We start from the raw sequence: 23,550 nt of genomic DNA on the forward strand, positions 1-23,550 counted from the left end.
GAACTTCCTCTTGCTTTGCTAAGGAGTTTTCTCCCTGCTCTGGAAAAAAACACCTGGTGCTTTAATTTTTCTTTAAAAAGCCTCCCTGGCTGGGGAAATTTAGGAATCCCACCAGAAGCACTGGCTGCATCACAGGAACCTCCTCTGTGGGGCCCCACCTGCCGGGAAGGTCTGCCAGAGCAGTGGTAGGTTGCAGTGTCAACCGGGACTCGAAAACAAGGAAGCACATGAGATCGCAATCCTCTGTGCAGCAAAAGACAACATCTGGTGCTGGACAAACCGCCTTTCCAGCGTGAGTGGCGGAACGAGGGAAATCCCCCACTGTTGCCAGGCCACAAACAGGAAAAGCAGATGTCGACACGACTGCCCTAGCCGCACAGGGCTGGCGTGCCGACACCCAGCTGACCGGTGCCTCACATACTCCCCACCCCTAAGACCAGCGAGCAGCTCCCCATACTGCAGGTGGGTTTCCTCTGGAGGCCGAGTTGATGCGAGGTGCTTGGCCAAAAAAGGCTGCAACCTGACTTCGGCAGCTGCGCCGCATGTTGACGGGCAACTGCCCTTAGTTTTCTGCATGCAGGGGACCAAGCAAGGTCACCCCGCAGACCACTAATGTGGGTGCCCCCACCCCCCTTATTCCTTCCCATACCTGGGGGCATGGCGATATAACTGGGAAGGGTGGAACCTTGACGGAGAACCCGATCTCCGGTGGCAACTACAACTGTAGGTATGATACAGAATAGGAGTGCGAGACCGCTGCACCCTGTATACCTCAGGAGAAATGCAGTAATCAAGAGTTTTTATAAATGATGACATTTTGTTTCCTACGCTGATGAGGTGCTATGTGTGCTCATGCCCTGATGTTTTTATGATATGGGCCAGTTATAGGTATTTGCTTTATTGCCCAAAATATGATACCACTTGAAAACATGTTGATACCGCAGGAGGTACATATGCGCTAAAATGTTAGAAAATCACCCTTTCAAACCAAAAGGGACAGGGTAGGTAAAACCAATAAAAAACAAATTCCCCTTTTGTGCTCACCCTTTACAACCATCATACATTGATATGTATAGGGAGGATGTTTTTTAACATATGCACCTAAGCAGTAGCTGCTTTCTTGCCCTAACTGTCTGTCATGGTATGCCTAAAGTTACCTAACATGTGCAATCTGATTATTTACCTTATTGCACTACCTATGCTGTTATAACCATTTCCTAATGGCAAAGGGATTTATGATACATGTGATGCTATGACTACTGCCTAGGTGGCAAGATTAATTGTGGTTCCTGTAACTGTGTTCTATGTATTTTTATGTAATACATGTAATATTGTTATATAACCTTGTGCGGAATCTCTTTTTGTGGTGTGACTAGTGTGTCACTGGTGTGTGTGTGTGTTGCCCCAATGCTTTACACATTGCCTCTGGGAAAAGCCTGACTGCTCTGCCAAGCTACCAAAGAGGTGAGCAGGGGTTATCCTGTGTGTGTTGAGCAGGGGTTATCTTGTGTGTGTAACTCTCTTACCCTGACTAGGGTGGTGGGTTCTGCCTGGCTTAGGTGCATACCTTAACAAACCAGACACCCCATTACTAACATTACCTATGATCTGGCATATTATGATAGCACCATTGTTGCTATCCGAAACATAACTTAATTTGCTTTTTGTCTGCTTTTGTAAAATTGGGTACAGAATCCAATTCACTCTAATACCCTCAGACTCAAGAGTCAAATGTTTTCAGCGTCTACGGTGTGATCCGTCGCCGTAAAGATATGCTATTGCTTTTAATCTTATGGGTTTGGTTACTTGATGCCAGTAAAGTAATCTAACATGAGAAAAGTACTGGGAAAAACTGTCTGTATCGTGCCAGATAAAAAGGTCAACAGCGTTTCAGTCTCCCAGGAGCCTAAATCTGCTAAGCAGCCTGAAATGTAAAGTATATTTCAACAACGAAATACAGAGCTACCGCTGTCACATTCAGGTCTCATTGGGCCACTTCAGTGTGATGTCTTATTTTGACGCATGCAGACACCTACAATCTTATTCCAAGAGAACACACTTTTTTACCCAGGGAGAAGAAGTATGTCAAGGCAAATTAATTCAGAAGCTCTTTGAAAAATATCTTAAGTTGCGGAATTGAAATGCTTGCAGTTTTTCACCATAGAAACGGTACAGTGCCAAATACAAAACATGTTCTGAAATACTTCATCCTAGACAGTCTGTTAGTAATAATATTGAGAGCTAATAATGAGCTTTCTCTCGATTTTCTATGTTTCTAATATTCCGTACATGTTGCTGTTTCTTAGTAGAGTATATCATTGCTACATTATATCACGATATTAAATTATACATGGTCCTCAAAAAAATCCATCAATCAGTCTTTGATGGCGCAACTAGGTTTGGCCTATGTACTTGTTCATGGGTATGTATGTATAACATATAGGGTCAAATACACCCATTTTCCAAAGTCAAACATTCCTTCAACCTCATACTCACAAATGAAGAAATCTAGAGGTATTAGTGAATGACTCCTGAAATAATGTTCAAAGTACAATGGGGCATATTATCAAGCCAGGCGATAAAATTATCGCCGCTTTAGCGGCTTAAAACTGCTGCTAAAACGGCGCTAATGGGCTTGATAATATGCTCTGTGGAATTCCAATTGAAGCTCAGGTTAGATGTCCTTCACATCTAACATGGGCTTCAATCGGAATTCCATAGAGCATATTATCAAGCCCATTAACCCCCGTTTTAGCGGCAGTTTTCTGCCGCTAAAGCGGCGATAATTTTATCGCCTGGCTTGATAATATGCCCCTAAGTGTTTTGTGCCATAATACTACTTTGACTCCAGTTAAGAATTCATCAACCTTCAAGAATAAAAGTTTTTGTGATTTCCAAAATCCTGACAAAGTTCCGACTGTAGCAACTGTGCATCACTTTCAGTTTGAGAGTCCTGTGGTTCCATGGGACATGTAGTTCTTCTTGTCTTCACTCATGTGTTTAAGGCAGTGCGTCCATTGAAGAAGTAAAGCTTCATTCAAGGCAGCATCCATACTGTGTGCAGCTCTCCATACTCTTCTTCTGTTGAAGGCACATATGTTCAAGAGATTCACAGAAAGTACGTCGGCAAGCCATTCCCGTTGTAGAGCCAAACACATCCCATGCATCCTCAACACTTCATCACCAAGTCATATATGTGGCAAAGCAGTCTGGTTAGGTCACAATGCAGTTCAGAGCAAATTTCAACTCAGCTCAACGGCATTGTTTGCTGACTATTTCCAAGAGAAATGTATGTAACTAAGGCTGCATCAGAAAATGTCAAAAACAGACCCCACAATAAAAATTCAAAAGCCATTTATAAATATCTCAAAAAATGCAATAAGCAAAAAGCAATCAAAAAGAAAACAAATCAACATTAGATAAGCAAAACTGGAGTTATGTTTTCTTTTCTTCAGTTTTGAGACAATTTGTCTAGATAATACAATGCACCAATGATAAGTTACTTTTCATGGCTATCTGGAATGTAGGTGCTATTTCAGGCTGACTCAGGTGAGCAGAGTTCTGGCTGGACGATAAAGCTGGTGACAGGGAAAATCGTTTACCTTCTTACTTAGTATCATTTTTCAAGATACAAATCCTTCAGCAGAAAAAAACAAAAAATCTAAGCTTGCCTCCCTTTAATGGGAGCCCTGTCTAGGGTCCCCTGAATTCAGATTGTCAATCAGCTCCTACGGAAGTTAAATTGTATGGGGTCGAGCTCTGGCTGGGACAAAGAACATTCCGTAGCTGCTGAGGTTGTTCTGCGTTGGGGTAGATTTGCCACCTCACCTCAGTCCAAGTTTTAACTTTGGGATTAGTGAATTTTGTGGTTCTCCAACTTAAAGGCTAGAAGCTTTAGCTAGTCAGTGCTCCACGGTGCCTGATAAATTTTCTGGAAAGTCCTGTTCAGACCTTTTTCTTCTAGACAATATGCTCTGATTATGACAAAGTGGGATTTCCTGCCCACTAATGGTGCACCCTCCCGGGGAAAAGCCTCAGGACATGTCCTGGTACTCCCGAGGTGGAACCTATAAATAAGTCCTACATCTCTCCAACTTGTTTTCCCTATTGCTAGGGTATATACAGAGAGTTATGGATGGCTCTGGAAATTAATGGTTGCTCTTAATGAAAGCCTCATTTGGGTTTTCCACTTCAAAGGAAGAGCTGTAAAAGCTAGCCTTTGTTTTGCAAGCTGTTTGTGTCCCTTTTAAAAAATCCTGCTGGTTGGTCACATTTTACATCATTCCTGCCTTCCTGCTACCAGAGGCAAGGAACGTGTCTTAATAGAGAAGAGGGGTCACTAACAGCCACCCATTGATGTCTTTCATTACACTTTCCTAATGATACACTTCCCCTTAAAGGTACAAAAAATCTGCCTGATTACATTTTCGCAACTAGGTGACAAATATTGCGTATTGACCCTGTTGATATTTTCCCTAGATATTATAGTAAAATATGATTGTATTATTAAATAGACCTGTTTGTGAAAAATGTGGCTTTACCTAAACAGCAGTGCAACAAGCAGTGTTCAACAAATAACTGCTGTATAAGAAGGTCGACATGTTTCAGCCATGCGGGAACTATTTCTCCCTAAGGCTTTCTTCAGGACCCCAGTTGTCAAATCTATGCTACTGCATTAGTGTATCAAAGAAAAATAAAGTGTGCTCATATCACTACTATTAGGTTGGACTTAATACAACCTTAATGTGATCCTCCGCCTCAAAGGATGCAGTAGGAATCTGTCAAAAAAACACACACATAGACATTGTCTTAATCTCCAAATGATATCATCCAAATAATTTTACTCCAAGAGATCATATAGCCCTAAATCAACACACCTATTGTATGTTAATGCTTACCCATTTTGATCGAGGGATGAACCTCACCTCACCTGGAACCTTACTCAGGACTAAGAGGCCCCGCTCTATATAGAGAAGACAAAAGTCGCTTACAGTAATCAAACTCTTTTAGTAACATAAGAAGACTGTTCGACTTATACAGGGTGCTCGCTAGGCAAAGTACTAGCACCTCTACATCTCGTATGTATATTCTCAGTTTTCACAAACATACAAATAAGTGTAAGAAAACTCACTCAGTCTTAGTGCAATCATCATTAACTAATAATGATTAAAAGTGTGGTAAGCTGGCCACATTTTGTTAAGGAAAATAATAAAAGTGGAATGCTGAATGTTGATGTAAGGACAAAGAGAAAAGCACTCTTATGTTTGTTATATGTTTGTTTGTTATATGTGCTTTGTTTGTGAGTTATAAGACCAACATGGGACAGTCTCTATGGACATGGAAAACATTAAGCATAGAGAGGGGTTCTTCACAGTAATCCGATATCTATAGTATTATGAGCTCAATCGGCACATACACATCACCCAGAAAGACTAAAAACCCCAATCTCATGCCGAGTTGATAGTCTAAGCTCTATAAAGTGAGTGTACCCAAAGTGAACCAAGGTGTCCTCACCTATCCGTCGTTGCCTCGAATCGGCATCTGAGTCAGGGAATGGAGGTGAATCAGACGAGCTCCAAGTACATTTAAATGCAAGAAAGTGATCAAACGCACTCGCGAACACACCTGTTCCGCATTCGCGCATGACGCCAGTCTCATGGTGATCACGTCCCCAGAACTACAAAGTGACGTCACAGAAATGGCGTCTGTAGTTCGCTCCGATTCAGATTCTCAATAAATCAAAATTAACAGTGTATTTTGCCAGAATCCACTATATGAACATAAATGCTCTTACCCCCGCTATTTCTTGATGTGAAATGTCGAAACTACGGGGCAAATTGAACGATAGGACGTCACGTTATTTTGACAATAATAGCCAATGAAGGCTATACATCACCCCACTTACAACACATGATAAAAACCAAGTGGTAACAATATGTGTTGGTTGATGTCTCAAATGTCTCTTGTAGGAAGCAAAAGTAGAAATGGAAAAACTCTTGGGCCTCGTTATATTGAGTATGTCCATCTATATACTGCATCAATCCTCAACAAGAGAGGTACAGCAAAATAACTGCCGGTGTAAAAGTCTGCAACCAACACCGCTCGATCATAATGCCGCTATTCGAGCTATTGATGCAGACCATCAAATAGTCTGTATCCATTACTCCTAATATGACTCTTATAGGGAGCAAGAATGTAAATAGGGCACCTCTTGGGCCTCGTGATGTTAGTATGTTCATCTCTATACAACAACACGGAACAACATAAGGGGTGAGCACAGCTGAATACCTGTCTGTGTAAGAGTATACACCCAACCACGCTCAATCGTCATGCCACTATTTAAGCTATTGATACAGTACAGCTGATAATCTGTATTTCACCTATAAAAGGTGTCAAATAGAGAAATCCTGAAATGATTAAATCCAAAAATATAGCTATACTAGTAAGGATGACTTATATATCCCTCTTGATATAATATAAATCTCCAGTGTTTAGGGATAGATATAATACCCATACAGAAAAAAGAGATCTTACAAACTAGTCCACGGGATGTCGTTATTGAGACCCTTAACATCGCTCTGGAGTCTGAAAACCCATTTTTGCTCTTTAGTGAATAGATATTTGGAGATATCACTAATGTGGGTTGGTATTGCAGGTTTTTCAAGGACTGTCCATTTGAAATCATCTGCCTGATGGTTGTTATCGATAACATTATTGAGACCCATGGTCTATTGCTGCCTATGTCTATGGAGGTGGTATGTGTGGTTTGTGGACAAATCGAGCAGTTCGGCAGGTCATTAAACTTTTCCCCTAGACCCTAATATATACTTGTTGTTTTGATTGTCTGTGAGCATCAATGCTGTATCTTTATTAGCAATATGTAAGTGGTTAAAAAAATTGGTACTTACTGTATACTATAATACATGACTTTGCTCACTACCTGTTCCCAATATCAGTAAACATTAATTGTGCCTAAAATCTGCTCAATTCTTTAATTCAATATCATACATAGAATTCACCTCCTCATGTGATTATATATGAGCGCTGTTGCTTGAATCAGATTTCCATAAAAAACAAAAGACCAGAGGCATCTGGCAAAACAGGAACAGTCTGTTTAACTAAACAGTTCAGCTGGGAGAACAGTTACAGGCACTAGGTCTGAGGACTGTCTCAATTTACATAGGGTTTGGAGTTCCTTTATATGTGGTAGTAGTTATTAATGGACCAATAGCATGATCATAAAACAGCATAAACAGAATACAAATACACATTGTCCCCTAATAGACAATAAAACATTTCATCAAATTTTGGTTTTGTAGCCATGCCTAAAACACGTTCAGTTTTAAAAAAAGAATTTGGATTTACAGAATTAAAAATGATTGTACAAACATAGGAAGACATGTTCAAATGAGTCTATCCCAGGCAATAATTCACAACACAGCTTTCGATCTCTGCCACCAGGCATATAACAAATATATTGTAGTTGCAAAGACAAGCCATTCCGTTGTGTCCGATCTAAATATACGAAACGCTTCTGATAATATGTACTTCATACACTGCACATAAATCCTAGTAAGAATGTATCATCTATGTTTAACAGAAACATTTATCTGTAACTTTTGCCTTCTAAGCGCTCTTTATCTGGCTTGGGAAATAAACTAATCAAAGTTGTTTCATTTCAGGGGATTTGAGACCACTATGAAGCAATTCTGAATACAGTTGAACCCATCTGGTCATAAAATTTAACAAAAAAATCTAAACTAGGGAAAACTTTCCTGTAGGAATGTTATGAGATTGTCAAATACAAGACACACAAGAAGAAGTATTAATTAGCAATGCTGTATCTTTATTAGCAATATGTAAGTGGTTAAAAAAAAATTGGTACTTACTGTATACTATAATACATGACTTTGCTCACTACCTCTTCCCAATACCAGTAAACAATAATTGTGCCTAAAATCTGCTCAATTCTTTAATTCAATATCATACATAGAATTCACCTCCCCATGTGATTATATATGAGCTCTGTTGCTTGAATCAGATTTCCATAAAAAACAAAAGACCAGAGGCATCTGGCAAAAGAGGAACAGTCTGTTTAACTAAACAGTTCAGCTGGGAGAACAGTTACAGGCACTAGGTCTGAGGACTGTCTCAATTTACATAGGGTTTGGAGTTCCTTTATATGTGGTAGTTGTTTATTAATCGACCAATAGCATGATCATAAAACAGCATAAACAGAATACAAATACACATTGTCCCCAAATAGACAATAAAACATTTCATCAAATTTTGGTTTTGTAGCCATGCCTAAAACACGTTCAGTTTTAAAAAAAGAATTTGGATTTACAGAATTAAAAAAGATTGTACAAGCGTAGGAAGACATGTTCAAATGAGTCTATCTCAGGCAATAAATCACAACACAGTTTTCGATCTCTGCCACCAGGCATATAACAAATATATTGTAGTTGCAAAGACAAGCCATTCCGTTGTGTCCGATCGAAATATACGTAACGCTTCTGATGGGCAAGAAAAGTAGAGCAATCGACAGGCTGGGATAATCCATGTTTTCCTTATGTTACCGTACGAAGGATACAAAAAAAAGAAGTGCTCAATTGACTCTTGTACAGACCGACATATAGGGCACATAGAAGTGATAGTAGCATTGGCGCATTTGCTTTTCCAAGCAATTAGAGGTAGGGTCCTGTTGGGTTTTACTTATTGTGGTTATTCCGTGACCTCATGGAATCCTCACCCTGTAAGGGTCCAGAACGAGAGGCTCAGGAAAGGGGTCACCGTTGTGCTGCTGTGCCGTCTGGTCCAACGGTCCTTTGCTCTGTCCTGTCTTGGTGGAAATAAAGTTACTACTAAATATCATCTTCTTTTCACTGATGACGATCTTTGAGGCCACCAAGACTAGACGTCTAGACCAAGACTAGACGTCTACGTGTGTCTGACATTTTTCTACTCGTCTTCCTGCATTCCACAGATAACACGGAGCAACGGACCTTCAAAAAGGAAAGGAAGTATTCATAAGAACTGTGCCGTTCCGAAGAAGAAAAGCGTAGCCTCATCTAAGCTTGTGGTGAGAAATTATACAATTTAAACACTTCAAGCAATTTCGCTATTTCAAACTGCTCACTCGTGCTGTTTGAAAGTTCGTGCTCAAGTCAATTTCTTTTATGACGTAAGCACGCAGGTCATGACTTTCCGTATGGATGCATGAGCGCTACGTCTCTGCATACATGAGGCTATTTTGAGCACTCTACACTTGCGATTGTCTCCATAGCAACGCAATATTGTTTACCTGCTGCTGTGTGTGACTTAAAGAGTGACATTTGAATATGTGCGATTTGAGTAATTAAATTACACCACTTTAAAAACGTTGCAAGCATTAATTAACAATCAATTTGTACATTAGTGAGTACAAAAGCAACGTTAATTCCTTGTTCTACGCTTATGTGCACAGTTATTCTAATAAAAAATCGCAAAGCGCACAGTTTTAAAGGAAATCACTGATGCACACAGTTCCTTGACATTTATTCAACAAATTCCTTTTTTTTTTTGCATGCCATCTTTAGTGAAGCACAGAGTGTGATTTTCACTATAAAATCTGTGTATATTACACCTGTAAGATAAATTCAACCGTGACACACAAATCATTTCAGCCATGCAACAAGCCTTACAGCCTCCTCCTGCGTTTTCACCGAATCCTGCCTCTCCTGAGATCGATTGGGAGAAATGGAAGGAAAGTTTTAAGGCATATTTAGATGCACTTGATGGTGAATCATTCACGAACAAGACAAGAAAGAATATGCAATTTCAAGACATTGTCTAGGTACAGAAGATCGTATTATTCTTAAACATATTCCTAAGGTTCTTGTATTGTTCATTGAAGGCGAAGGAGATGGCGTTGAAGATGAATACGCAACAACCATCAAATCTTTGGACACCAGATTTAAAGCATGCAAAGATATCACGTTGGAGAGGCATAAGTTTTATAAAATAGCACAACTTACAGGAGAATCTGTGTCCACTTTTGAATGTGCTTTACGAATCCTAGCGGCTACGTGCAATTATAAGACATTTGAGGAAGAAATGATTAGAGACCAACTTGTGGAAAGAGCAAATAACAAAAAGGTACAAGAAGCTCTCTTGTCAAAATCTGATTTGTCTTTACAAAAAGCACTAGAAATAGCCACAAGGATTGAGAGCACTACATCTTATCTGGAAGAAATGTCTATTTCTACTTCAACATCTTCAACGCAAAACGTTTCGGCTGTTAAAAGTAAATAGAAGTCTTCAAAAGAAGTACCACACCAAGAGAAATCTGGAGAGCGTGTAAAATCTGGCACCAAACATTCTAACAAACGATGGGAGTGTTACAGTTGCAGTAGTACCTCTCATCTCGGAAATGCAAAATTTTGTCCAGCTTTGGAAAAAATATGTGCCAAAGGTTTTAGGAAAGGACACTTCACCAGTGTTTGTAGATCTAGCGGAAAAACATCTGCTAATACAAAGTGTCCTTCTTCGAGAAAGATTCTCAACATCAAGCAGCACAACGGAGAATTATCTTCAAGTGATGAGGACCAAATTTGTTCAATATCGGAATCACAAGGCACTGATCTTGTCTCCACCGTTTTGCAAGAGAGAAGACGTCCTTTATGTATCCTCTCTGTCAACGGAACAGATGTTAAGATGTTTTACTGACTCTGGGTCCCCAATCACAATTATCAGTGACAAAATATGGGAAGGGCTCTTTCAGCCGAAAGGGTTCAATTTAAACCATTCAACTGTTCGTCCTGTTGGGTACGGTGGGAAAACCATTGATGTGTTAGGTGAATTTCATGCCAATTTGTGTTTTAAAGCTAGTAATGCACAGGGTGTTATTTATGTAGCCAAAGATGATACATGTTTGCTAGGATAGCATGACCAGGGTAATCTAGGTATCATTTTAGATCCCAATGATTCTCACCAGGTCATATTAAAGAAAGATTTAATTTGTGTACAAGCTGTCAAGGAGGAAACATGGGAGTCCAGATACATAATGTGGTTATTCCGTGACCTCAAGGAATCCTCACCCCGTGAGGTTCCAGAACGAGAGGCTCGGGAAAGTGGTTACCATTGTGCTGCTGTGCCATCCGGTCCAGCGGTCCTTTGCTCTGTCCTGTCTTGGTGGAAATAATGTTACTACTAAATACCAGAAGACTGCATATTATCTTCTTTTCAGGTCCCAAGCCTGAACTGGATATAAAGTGCTCGTGCCTGTGGTGGTTCAATTTCATCCATATACATCTCAAAATTAAAACAAGTCTTAACATTTAAAAATTGTAAAGTTAAAGTGCCACGTGCTACGGTTTCATTACTAGAGAAGTTGATAAAATCCCAGTATCTCTTCTTTAGCAAAGGGACCATTCTTTTTGTAATGGAACCCGGAGCCTCCCGAATCATATCCAGGCCCAGGCGGTACAACCATTCTCTAACCCTCTTAAACCAGAGCAATTCTCCTTTCTGTCTTTGTAGGGTTAATAGTTCCACCACTGCCTCTTTAACATGGATCTCTGTATTATTAACCCAAATTCTGACCCAGAACATCAGTGCTCTCAGAACAGCAAAGTGTGAGATAGATTTAACTCCTAGGTCAAGTCGCAGTGGTAAAATTGGGGTATTGATTGGAACATTAAGTATTGCTTTGAGGAATTTGTTTTCCACTACCTCTAGCTTTTTAGTGTTCTCCTAGCCCCACAGTTCGGCACCATCCAAAGCTGCACCTAATCCTTTGGCCCTATGTATCTCCAATAGAGGAGAAATTGGGCGATAGGTTGAGCATCTTAGCCTCCCTGCTATTGCGCAATCCACTAGTTGTAATGACGACTCATTCTTTTGGGTTTGGGGAGTCCATGCTAAGTTGTCACTAATTCTGACTCCCAAGTAGTCAAAGACCTTAACCTGTTCTAATTGATAGGTGCCCAATATCAACTTACCCTTTGAGCGCTGATAGAGGTTAGAGACCAGACATTTGGTTTTAGAGCAATTCATTTTGAGGCCCCGGTATTTGCAAGCTTCTGCAAACTTATTTAAGGTATTATGAATACCCTTCAGAGTCTTAGAAATAAGGAGTGTGTCGTCTGCAAACAACAAGGAGGGTAAGAGATTGCCCGCTAGTCTAGGAGTATCACCTCCGCAGTCATTTAGCTCTTGGATCAGCCCATTTATGTGCAAGGTAAATAGAGTTGAGGCAAGCAACCACCCCTGGCGTAACCCTTTGGAGATTCCAATACTATTTGAAAGACTGCCATCTGACTTCCACCTTGTTCTCGTGTAATTACCATCATGCAGGCGAACCAGTAGCTGGAGAAGATCTTATGGTAGTTCTAGTTTCTTTAATGTGGCCCTCAATTTATTATGATCAATGGAGTCAAAGGCTGTTTTAAGGTCAACGAAAACAACAGATAGATGACCCTTCAAGAGCTTAACTTCCTTCCAAATTAGTAACAAAAATCTAAATGCTTGATCAAGGGTGCTTGTAGATGACCTAAGGCCAGCCTGCAGATGGTAGATAGTGTTATTATCTTCCATCCAGTTTTGGATACGGTGCAGAATAACTTTACAAAAGAGTTTCTGGGAGACCTCTATAAGACTTATCGGTCTATAATTTGAGGGGTCGCCTTTCTCTTCCTTTTTAAAGATTGGTATTATTTCTGCTCCTTTCCATGTCGGGGGAATATCTCCCCCTTGCTGGATGGCGTTAAAAACCTTTTGAAACAGAGGACCCTAAATATTAGGCTTCGCTTTGTACAGGTCTCCTGCCTGGCGTAGGTTGATTGCTGCTGTGATTTCATTTAGGGTGAACCCTTCAGCAATTCCCTTTGTTGGCACCAAGATGACTTCCCCTAAGGCTACCAAGGTTTCTTCTTCTAACACTGAAGGGGCCACTCTAGTATAAAGTTTTTTTAAATAATCTTCCCAAACCTCTGGCTTGATATAAAAAACATCTTCACTTCCTGCCTAACTGAGCCGTTAGCAAGTAGGTGCCAGAAGGATTGGCTATCTTTCTGTTTGGAGGCCTCAACCAGTGTGCACCAGTTATTAGCCTCCCAGCTCTTTTGTGCTTCAGCCTGTACCGTCTTATAAGACTTTCTACTATTTGTGACGGCCTCTTGAACTCCTTGCTTTACTGCTTCTGTTAGGGTGGCCTTTGCTAATCTACAATCCTCATTGTACCATGGGGCATTACTTCATCTAAAAGTCTTCAAACTAATAGATTTATAAAAAATATTGCTTAATGCTATTGGACAACTTCTGATAACTAACTAAAATAAGTTCATCTTCATTGTGGTCTAAATCGCTAAGTACCGCAAGGGTCTGGGCCACTTCATCATACATTTTTGGGATTAATTGCCCATCAGCTACCAAACTAGGCCATTTAACACGTCTATTGTTGTTCGCTTTAACAATAGGTGCTATATTGTTAGGGGTTTGTTTCTCGAAGATTGGCAGGCCAGTTAGTTCCAAACAGAGGGCATTATGGTCACTATCATTACGGTTTAAAACAGTCATGTCCTTGACGTGGGGCCACATGTCAGGGTCCACCATGATGTAGTCTATCCTGCTTTTTGTACTACCCCTTTTGAAAGTAAATTCCGCTGCCTCATCAGCTGGTGTCCGCCCATTACAGTACGCCCTCCTTGTGCAAGAGTAAGGGACAGTACCTGCTGGCCTACTTTAGTGAGTCTTTTAACTGGAGGATTAAATACATTTTTAACACCTTTAGTTTGGTCTTCTTCCTGCACTAACTCTTGAATGTACTCCACCGGCTCGGAGGTTGTATTAAAATCACCTGCGAGAATGAGGGAAGGGCCTTCATGTTCCTTTATTTACAATATTACAACAACAATAAATGATTTCCAGCGTACCATATATGGTGAGGAATGTTGGTTTCCGCCTTAAGGGCCATTAATTAATGGTCATTGGTTACTACAAGTGGGTCTAGACCTGCATGGACACAGTGTGGCCAGTGGTGAATGTGTACAGATGTGTGGCATGGGGAGCGCATGATCACTACGTGTGCAAGGCCCTGATTAACTATATGTTACTAAATCATGTGGCATCTAACTTTATGATGATTTTAGGAGCGCGTTCCCCTACCAGCGATGTGTGCTTTATTGAGTCAATCTCACCTGACTATGGTAATCTCACTGCATCTTTCTGTGGAATTGATCATGAGTTTCCAGTCTGCGTGCTTGCCTAGCAGTTATGCACCCTCCCACCTGTGACCCACCAATCAGTAATCCTAGGTCTATGTTGCAGGGCCTGCCTGGCTACATATTTGCATGCAGAGGTAGAGGTTGAGTTCAGCATGAGTGATTCTGTTAACAAGGACAGTAGTTCACTTCTGTTGACAAAAACATTGATATCCATATTAACAGCTCAATTTATATTGAAGATGAGAATACAATACCTGTACTGACATCTGAAAATTGAGTTCTCAGCAATTTACTGAAGCATATGCTCATTGTAGAACAGTCATATATTTAAGCCCCAATAATGAAATGAAAGAACTCTTATTGACAGCACAAAAGAATTCTGTAGTAACTAAAGCATGATCTGCAACTGGTATGGAAACAATATTTATCCTATGTAATCTAATCATAAGACAATGCAATATGAGAAAATTCTGCTATTGAAAGGCTAATATAAATTATGGAAAAAATGTGAAGTCCAGTTCTGATAATACTGTCCTGAAAGCTTTAGATAATTGTAAGCAATGCTTCAACTTTCTCCTAGTTGAATTTATTGATTCTTTGTTTGATAGTTCTCCCATTTCCTAGATAGCATTTTTGGGTCAGTCATTGAAGCTATTGAATAGATGTAAGGTGCATAAACATAGTCAAGCAAAATTGTATTACTTAGTTAATGTGCATTGAGTGTTTTATGAAGGTTCTAGAGCATCAGGATGCTTCACAGTGTTGTAACAAAACTGTTTCATTGAGGATAAAATATTATCTTGTAAATTAGGCTTATTTAGTGTAGTCCTTGAATGATATGATGTCCTCTTTAACGTTTGTTACATTAAAAGGGGCCCCTTTCAAATGTCATTTTCAGATTGCAGTGAATAAAGCCATTCTCATGCAAGTAGGAAGCATAGACGAGGATGAATTGTCTTCAAGATTTCCCCGTTGCAGTTTAAGTCTCCAGCATGAATGTAGTTGTTGTAGAATATTAACTTGCGAGATCAAATGATACATGAAGTGTTCAGCAAAGAAATTGTACTCACTTGATGGATGGTGGACAGTATACCTTCTGGAAGATTAAGCAGAAATAAATGTAAAATTGACTGTAGACATTGAAAAATAAGAGGGAATCTGAAGCTGCAAGTCTGCATGTAAGAACTTACGTTAGACCAAAGCAACCCTAATCCTACCCTCACTATCAAGACGTAACATAGGTAGTCGAGTGTCAGGTGTAGGTCCATGACTGTTTGTGAGGCTTCATTAAACCCTGTCTTGGTCCACATCTTAAGATCTGGGTTCATGGCAACTATTGCAGCTACAGTAAATAATGTGGATGATGAGGTGTGCTCATAAGTACAAGAATTGAGTGAGATGTCAAAAATATGTTTAGGTTCAGATCTTCTTTTGGGAAGAGAGCTATGGATGCAAGAGGGCTTATCGGAATAAGGATTTAATCGAAATTGGTGATTAGCAATTTCTTTGAGAGACCCGGCATTATTTAAGGGCCAGTATTCACATTTAATGCAACTGCACTTCTCAGCAATGCCTGCATCTATGAGCTACTGTTATCTTATCTACCAATCACTCCATCTTCCCAGTTGAAGTGGAAGTACAGATCTGAGGACATGGTGACTTGTATGTTCTAGGGCAAGAAAGATTCATGCCCGATGTCTACCCATAGTGCTTACCTTTGACCCTCTTGCGACGAAAATTCGTCAGGCCATTAGAAAGCATTGGTCCTTATTATCCACCAGCGACTACAAAATGCCCGCACCTCGGTTTGCTTTCAGAAGAGCTCAGAACTTTAAAGATAGGCTCGTCCACACAAGGCCTCAATCACAAGTGACCAATACTTCCATTCCCCCGGGACATTACCCGTGTGGAGGCTGCTCTGTCTGTGAACTAACTGAAAAGACAACTAGTGTTCAGTTGCAGGATGGACGGACTTGGCACTTAAACAAGTTCAGTAATTGCAATTCATCAAATACGATTTACAGGCTTACTTGCCCATGTGGGCTTCACTATATTGGCCTCACCACAAGAAAAATCAAGGTGAGGATACAAGAGCACCTCAGTACCATCAAGAACGGCAAATTAACCACGAAATTGGTTCAACATTATAAGGACCACCAGCACAACTATAAGGCTGTTAAATGGTTGGTGTTGGAAAGAGTGATGGGCAATGTGAATCAAATTGAGAATATGCTTGCAGTGAAGGAAGCTCGCTGGATTTATTCCGAAAAGGTCGACCAACTTGGCCTGAATGATCAAATAGAGTGGAATAAGATTTCCAGACGATGAAAACTGGGGTCACTTATGGAGGTCCTGCAGTTTGGTGTATACACTCCTTGTATGCACTGTGTGCCCGCTTCCTTTAAAACATCTGTCCTCATGTGTCTTGACATATTCTTGACATAGCTTTTGGGACTATGATATTCATCAGTGATTATTGTTTGGTAAAATAATTGAAAATTTTCCATTTCCCACATCCAATTCCTTGGTATAAGTTTTTTTAAAAAGAGAATTTAAAAAGAATTCTATTTTAAAAAGAATTCTATTCCGAATGCCGTTTCCTTTGCCTGGGTGAAAGACTAATGCACTGCTGATGCATTTAGTCTGAATTCTGGCCACTACAAGATGGCCGCCTTGATGGACGCCTCCTTGCCTTCCACGTAATGATCCGGGTTACCAGCCCTAACCCGGAAGTATTATTGTTGAGCCGCCGGCTTAAACCTCGGCCGCGCAATCCCCGGATTGTTCCGGGAATGAGTTACGGAGTGAGCTCGTCAACCGTACGGTGAGTCTGGGCTGGTTAGCATTAATACTGTATGCGGGGTGACAACACGCGGCTACAGCAAGGCAGCAGGAATATGTTGAGTTAACTGGGACAACCAGGGCGAACTTCGGTAAAGAGAGTTTCCCAACAACACGGCGACCCCTGGCAAATCTTTTTATAAAAGCAGAGGCGCATTGGAAATTTTATGACAGAGAGTATGCGAACCATTAGTGTGTAATGATAGTGAGAGAGCACTATTAATTACGAGCTAACTGGGATAACTAGGATGGTGGGGTGAAATAGATGCTTGCCAACTATCTTTTATGAATAGAGCACTGGGCATTGATAGGTTTTAATCTAAGACAAGACTCAGTGTCACTAGCAAGTTTGCATGAGCTTTGACATATGGGCACCTCCTTAAGCATTTGATTTGTCTCGACAGATGACGGTCTAAGTACCACGAAATAACGGATGTGTGTGGGCATTAGGACCAATAGAGCAACTGACAGTGCTCATTTAATACATTGACTTCGTGAGAGCTGGTACATGGGCCCTTGGCTTTCACGAGGTAATGTCCCCTGTGAATTGGTGTGTCGTGTTGGCTTGAAGGGGGGTACAATGTGGTTCCTTCGTGTTGCTGTCAACCTGACATGTGTTTTTATGTTCTCTGCATATACGCAGCGATTTCTGTTTCTCAACAGATTTATCCCAGGGAGTGATTGCAGTCCCATGACGCCCTGATGAATTTGCCGCAAAGTTAAGTAGGCAATGAAACATGTTGGCCATTCATAAATGTGGTTATTGAACATGACCGTGTTTTTAACCTTGGGGTGACTCACAGAGTGGAATAAAACGGGTCAAAATATAGACGTGGGTCATACCTAATCTTATCTGTAAGACCACACGGGTCTTTTTTCTAAGAATCTTTTTCTTTCCGATTGGTTTTTGGGCTGCCTAATATACCTCCCTTGGTGAATTTTTTTCATACAACTCCTTACACATTTCCTTTTCACATTATTTTCATGAGAAACTCGTGAGCACACTGGCGAGTACCAGCCAGCAGCTCCTCTGGTGTTGCGCACGTGAGATGCTTTCTCATTCTCCACACATTTTTTCTGGTTTATGTTTCTGTTGGAATGTTTTGCACATGTCGGGCTGCTTTAAATGTTAAATTTTGAAGCACTTGGGTTGGTATTGATAGTTCATGATATGAACTACTTTTGAGGGTATAATAATTGTTTATATTGCCCCTCTTCCAATCCCATGTATTTTGATATAGTGCTTGATATCTCCAGGTCTTGTAGTGTGTATTATTGATTGAGTGGAGGGTGGCCTGGTTGATTTGTCCCTCTTAAACTCCTTTTTTGAGTAAAAACAGAGTACGGCGGCTCAGCCGTGAGAGTTTTTAACTACACAGTTCTATAACAGATAACTGAAGGTTCCACTAGAATCCCCTGCCTACATTACTATAGACACTTCCAGTGCGCTCGACTTTGCATCTGTTGAGACAAACTATCAGGCCCCTCTTTGTTTCCTCTTTGAGATGGACAAGAATTGCCTAGCCTTTACGGATGACCAAATCGCTGCGATCCTTTCAGGCCCCTCACTTCTTCCAGACTCCGGTCTTTCCAATACGGGCTCTATACGGGAAGAATGGGAGAAATTGAGTTTTACTAAAAAGAAGCAAGTGAGAGTTGCTTTACATGGGGCATTGATGACTGAATATTATCGAGCTGGTGCAGCCCCTTCCAGTCTGTTGGTGAGGATTGAACCTAGGATCTTTTTAGAGGATAAACAATTCAGGATCGACTGGAGTTTCATCGCGAATAAATGCACCAGAGATTGGCTGATTCTGATTATTCAGACAGCCAAACGTTTGAGCGAGGAACTCCTAAAAGAGATCCTAGAATTAGAGGAGAGTATAAAATCAGACTCTAGTATTACAGACGCTAAGGAACAGCTGCAGAGAATTCAAGAGGATCTTAGTGAATATAGAAACTACATGATCAATCAGAAGATCAAGGGGTTGAAGAGAAATCTAGAAAGATATTCACACGAGTGGGCATTTCCGTACACAGAGGATAAGTACTATCAGCAGGATAGTGATCAGGCACCACAGAACAGGTCCCAGAGGGGAGGCCGAGTACAAGCTAGGCGCACTCCCCAGAACTGGACATTTGACAATACCTCGAGTGAGGAAGAAGAGGGGACATCAGGTCTGGAACAAAGGGGAGTGAGATTTAACCCACAGGTTCAATCCAATCAGGACCTGGGTGGTCTTTTACGCTCTTTTTTAGTCCAGAGCCAGAGAGGAAACAGAGGGGGAGGGACGAGAGGTCGAGGTCGAGGACGTCAGAATCAGTCCCAGACATGGCAGTCATTCTCCCCCCGCGTAACCAGGAGCAGGGGCAGAATGCCCACGTAAACAATATTGTGGTTAATTTGTCCGACTACCAACTTTCGATTGATGAACTGAGAGTGCTCAATAAAGGTTTGGGGTATGTTCCAACTCCCCGACATGACCCTTTCAAATGTAGAATGGAAGTACATGAGGCAATGAGGAAGATCAAATTAAAAAAGTTTTTCGCACTGAAGGACTCAGAACCTCCATCACTGTTTACCACTAATTTACACCGACCCTCTCATTTTTGCCCCCCCAGTCACACAGTAGGCCCTGAAGTTCTTGCCTTCGAAAGAAAGGTTCTTGATGAGATTAGGTTGCTTGAGGAGACAGAACAAAGAAATGTATTCAGCAACATGACCAAGAACGACTGGCATGCATTGACATCGTTGCAAAAAAATTCAGCCCTTACGATTAAATCGGCCGATAAGGGTGGGGCTATCGTCCTTATGAATACTGTTGACTATGAGAGAGAGGTCCGGAGGCTCCTGGATGATAGAAAAAACTATCAACCGTTGATTAGGGACCCCACCGTTGAACTGTTGAATACCATCACCACTATGGTGGGACATGCGAGAGAAAGAAACTGGATTACCACCAAGGAAGCTGACTTCCTAGTTAACATCAAACCCAGGATTCCGGCATTTTACATCTTGCCGAAAATCCATAAGGCACAACGGCCCCCCCCAGGACGCCCGATAGTGTCGGGGATCTCCTCTGTACTGGAACCATTGTCTCAATTTGCTGACTTCTTCCTTAGGGAGTCGGTAGTCAAACAACTGTCATATGTCCAGGATACCACTGACATCTTGAATACCATCCAAGATTTAAGGTTTGATGAATTGCAACAGATACTCGTTACTATCGATATTGAATCGTTATATACAAGTATCCCTCAAGACGCAACGCTTGTGGCAGCAGCACGTGCCCTTGAAAGTCAGGAGTGGTTTTATGACACCCCCCAAACCTTTGTTATGCAATGCATAGAGGTAGCACTCACTCGGAATTACTTTGCCTATAAGGATGATATGTTCCTACAAATATCTGGGACTTCTATGGGTGCTACCTTCGCACCGAGTCTGGCCTGCATCTACGTGGGCCAGTTCGAAGAGCATCATCTATACCATCCATCTAATCCCTTCCAGGGGCACATCAGCCTCTGGAAGCGGTATATTGATGATGTCCTTTGTATATGGACTGGTACACGTAGCCATCTTTGTGAGTTCCTGGAATGGCTCAATACTCGGGACAGATGTTTGAAGTTCACATGGAGCATTAGCACCGAGAAGGTAACATACCTAGATTTGGACATCACTGTGACTGGCGACAGGTTAACTTCTACTGTTCATCAGAAACCTACCAACAAAAATTCCCTCTTGCATTACCAATCTTTCCATCCGAGAGCGCTGAGGGATAATCTGCCAGTTGGACAGTTTCTGCGCTATCGCAGAAACTGTTCCTCGACTGTTGACTTTTTGAAACAGTCTGAAGCCCTCACTGAGAAACTGGTACAGAGGGCATATCCAAGAAAAATTGTCAACAGAGCTCGCAAGAGGGCACATAACACCCCACGTGAAGCACTGTTGGAAAGGAATTCGAGGGAGAGCTCTGATTGTCTACCCATAGTGCTTACCTTTGACCCTCTTGCGACGAAAATTCGTCAGGCCATTAGAAAGCATTGGTCCTTATTATCCACCAGCGACTACAAAATGCCCGCACCTCGGTTTGCTTTCAGAAGAGCTCAGAACTTTAAAGATAGGCTCGTCCACACAAGGCCTCAATCACAAGTGACCAATACTTCCATTCCCCCGGGACATTACCCGTGTGGAGGCTGCTCTGTCTGTGAACTAACTGAAAAGACAACTAGTGTTCAGTTGCAGGATGGACGGACTTGGCACTTAAACAAGTTCAGTAATTGCAATTCATCAAATACGATTTACAGGCTTACTTGCCCATGTGGGCTTCACTATATTGGCCTCACCACAAGAAAAATCAAGGTGAGGATACAAGAGCACCTCAGTACCATCAAGAACGGCAAATTAACCACGAAATTGGTTCAACATTATAAGGACCACCAGCACAACTATAAGGCTGTTAAATGGTTGGTGTTGGAAAGAGTGATGGGCAATGTGAATCAAATTGAGAATATGCTTGCAGTGAAGGAAGCTCGCTGGATTTATTCCGAAAAGGTCGACCAACTTGGCCTGAATGATCAAATAGAGTGGAATAAGATTTCCAGACGATGAAAACTGGGGTCACTTATGGAGGTCCTGCAGTTTGGTGTATACACTCCTTGTATGCACTGTGTGCCCGCTTCCTTTAAAACATCTGTCCCCATGTGTCTTGACATATTCTTGACATAGCTTTTGGGACTATGATATTCATCAGTGATTATTGTTTGGTAAAATAATTGAAAATTTTCCATTTCCCACATCCAATTCCTTGGTATAAGTTTTTTTAAAAAGAGAATTTAAAAAGAATTCTATTTTAAAAAGAATTCTATTCCGAATGCCGTTTCCTTTGCCTGGGTGAAAGACTAATGCACTGCTGATGCATTTAGTCTGAATTCTGGCCACTACAAGATGGCCGCCTTGATGGACGCCTCCTTGCCTTCCACGTAATGATCCGGGTTACCAGCCCTAACCCGGAAGTATTATTGTTGAGCCGCCGGCTTAAACCTCGGCCGCGCAATCCCCGGATTGTTCCGGGAATGAGTTACGGAGTGAGCTCGTCAACCGTACGGTGAGTCTGGGCTGGTTAGCATTAATACTGTATGCGGGGTGACAACACGCGGCTACAGCAAGGCAGCAGGAATATGTTGAGTTAACTGGGACAACCAGGGCGAACTTCGGTAAAGAGAGTTTCCCAACAACACGGCGACCCCTGGCAAATCTTTTTATAAAAGCAGAGGCGCATTGGAAATTTTATGACAGAGAGTATGCGAACCATTAGTGTGTAATGATAGTGAGAGAGCACTATTAATTACGAGCTAACTGGGATAACTAGGATGGTGGGGTGAAATAGATGCTTGCCAACTATCTTTTATGAATAGAGCACTGGGCATTGATAGGTTTTAATCTAAGACAAGACTCAGTGTCACTAGCAAGTTTGCATGAGCTTTGACATATGGGCACCTCCTTAAGCATTTGATTTGTCTCGACAGATGACGGTCTAAGTACCACGAAATAACGGATGTGTGTGGGCATTAGGACCAATAGAGCAACTGACAGTGCTCATTTAATACATTGACTTCGTGAGAGCTGGTACATGGGCCCTTGGCTTTCACGAGGTAATGTCCCCTGTGAATTGGTGTGTCGTGTTGGCTTGAAGGGGGGTACAATGTGGTTCCTTCGTGTTGCTGTCAACCTGACATGTGTTTTTATGTTCTCTGCATATACGCAGCGATTTCTGTTTCTCAACAGATTTATCCCAGGGAGTGATTGCAGTCCCATGACGCCCTGATGAATTTGCCGCAAAGTTAAGTAGGCAATGAAACATGTTGGCCATTCATAAATGTGGTTATTGAACATGACCGTGTTTTTAACCTTGGGGTGACTCACAGAGTGGAATAAAACGGGTCAAAATATAGACGTGGGTCATACCTAATCTTATCTGTAAGACCACACGGGTCTTTTTTCTAAGAATCTTTTTCTTTCCGATTGGTTTTTGGGCTGCCTAATATACCTCCCTTGGTGAATTTTTTTCAAACAACTCCTTACACATTTCCTTTTCACATTATTTTCATGAGAAACTCGTGAGCACACTGGCGAGTACCAGCCAGCAGCTCCTCTGGTGTTGCGCACGTGAGATGCTTTCTCATTCTCCACACATTTTTTCTGGTTTATGTTTCTGTTGGAATGTTTTGCACATGTCGGGCTGTTTTAAATGTTAAATTTTGAAGCACTTGGGTTGGTATTGATAGTTCATGATATGAACTACTTTTGAGGGTATAATAATTGTTTATATTGCCCCTCTTCCAATCCCATGTATTTTGATATAGTGCTTGATATCTCCAGGTCTTGTAGTGTGTATTATGAATGCCTTGGGATACCAGGAATCAGATTTGTTGGAGATATTCACAAAAAAGGTTGAGAGTTTTTAGAAGCTGAGTCTAATTTACTGAAGAACGCATTCATGGGATT

At 41.3% G+C, this 23,550-nt stretch overlaps 1 protein-coding gene across 11 annotated transcripts in view; it reads left to right on the top strand.

The window, feature by feature from the left end:
• PIK3C2G (phosphatidylinositol-4-phosphate 3-kinase catalytic subunit type 2 gamma) overlaps positions 1-23,550 on the top strand; it is a 2,048,585-nt gene that overhangs the window by 828,610 nt on the left and 1,196,425 nt on the right. The window lies entirely within an intron of this gene.

The sequence above is a fragment of the Triturus cristatus genome, chromosome 4_1 (genome assembly GCF_964204655.1).
Source record: "Triturus cristatus chromosome 4_1, aTriCri1.1, whole genome shotgun sequence".
Classification (NCBI taxonomy): Eukaryota; Metazoa; Chordata; class Amphibia; order Caudata; family Salamandridae; genus Triturus; species Triturus cristatus.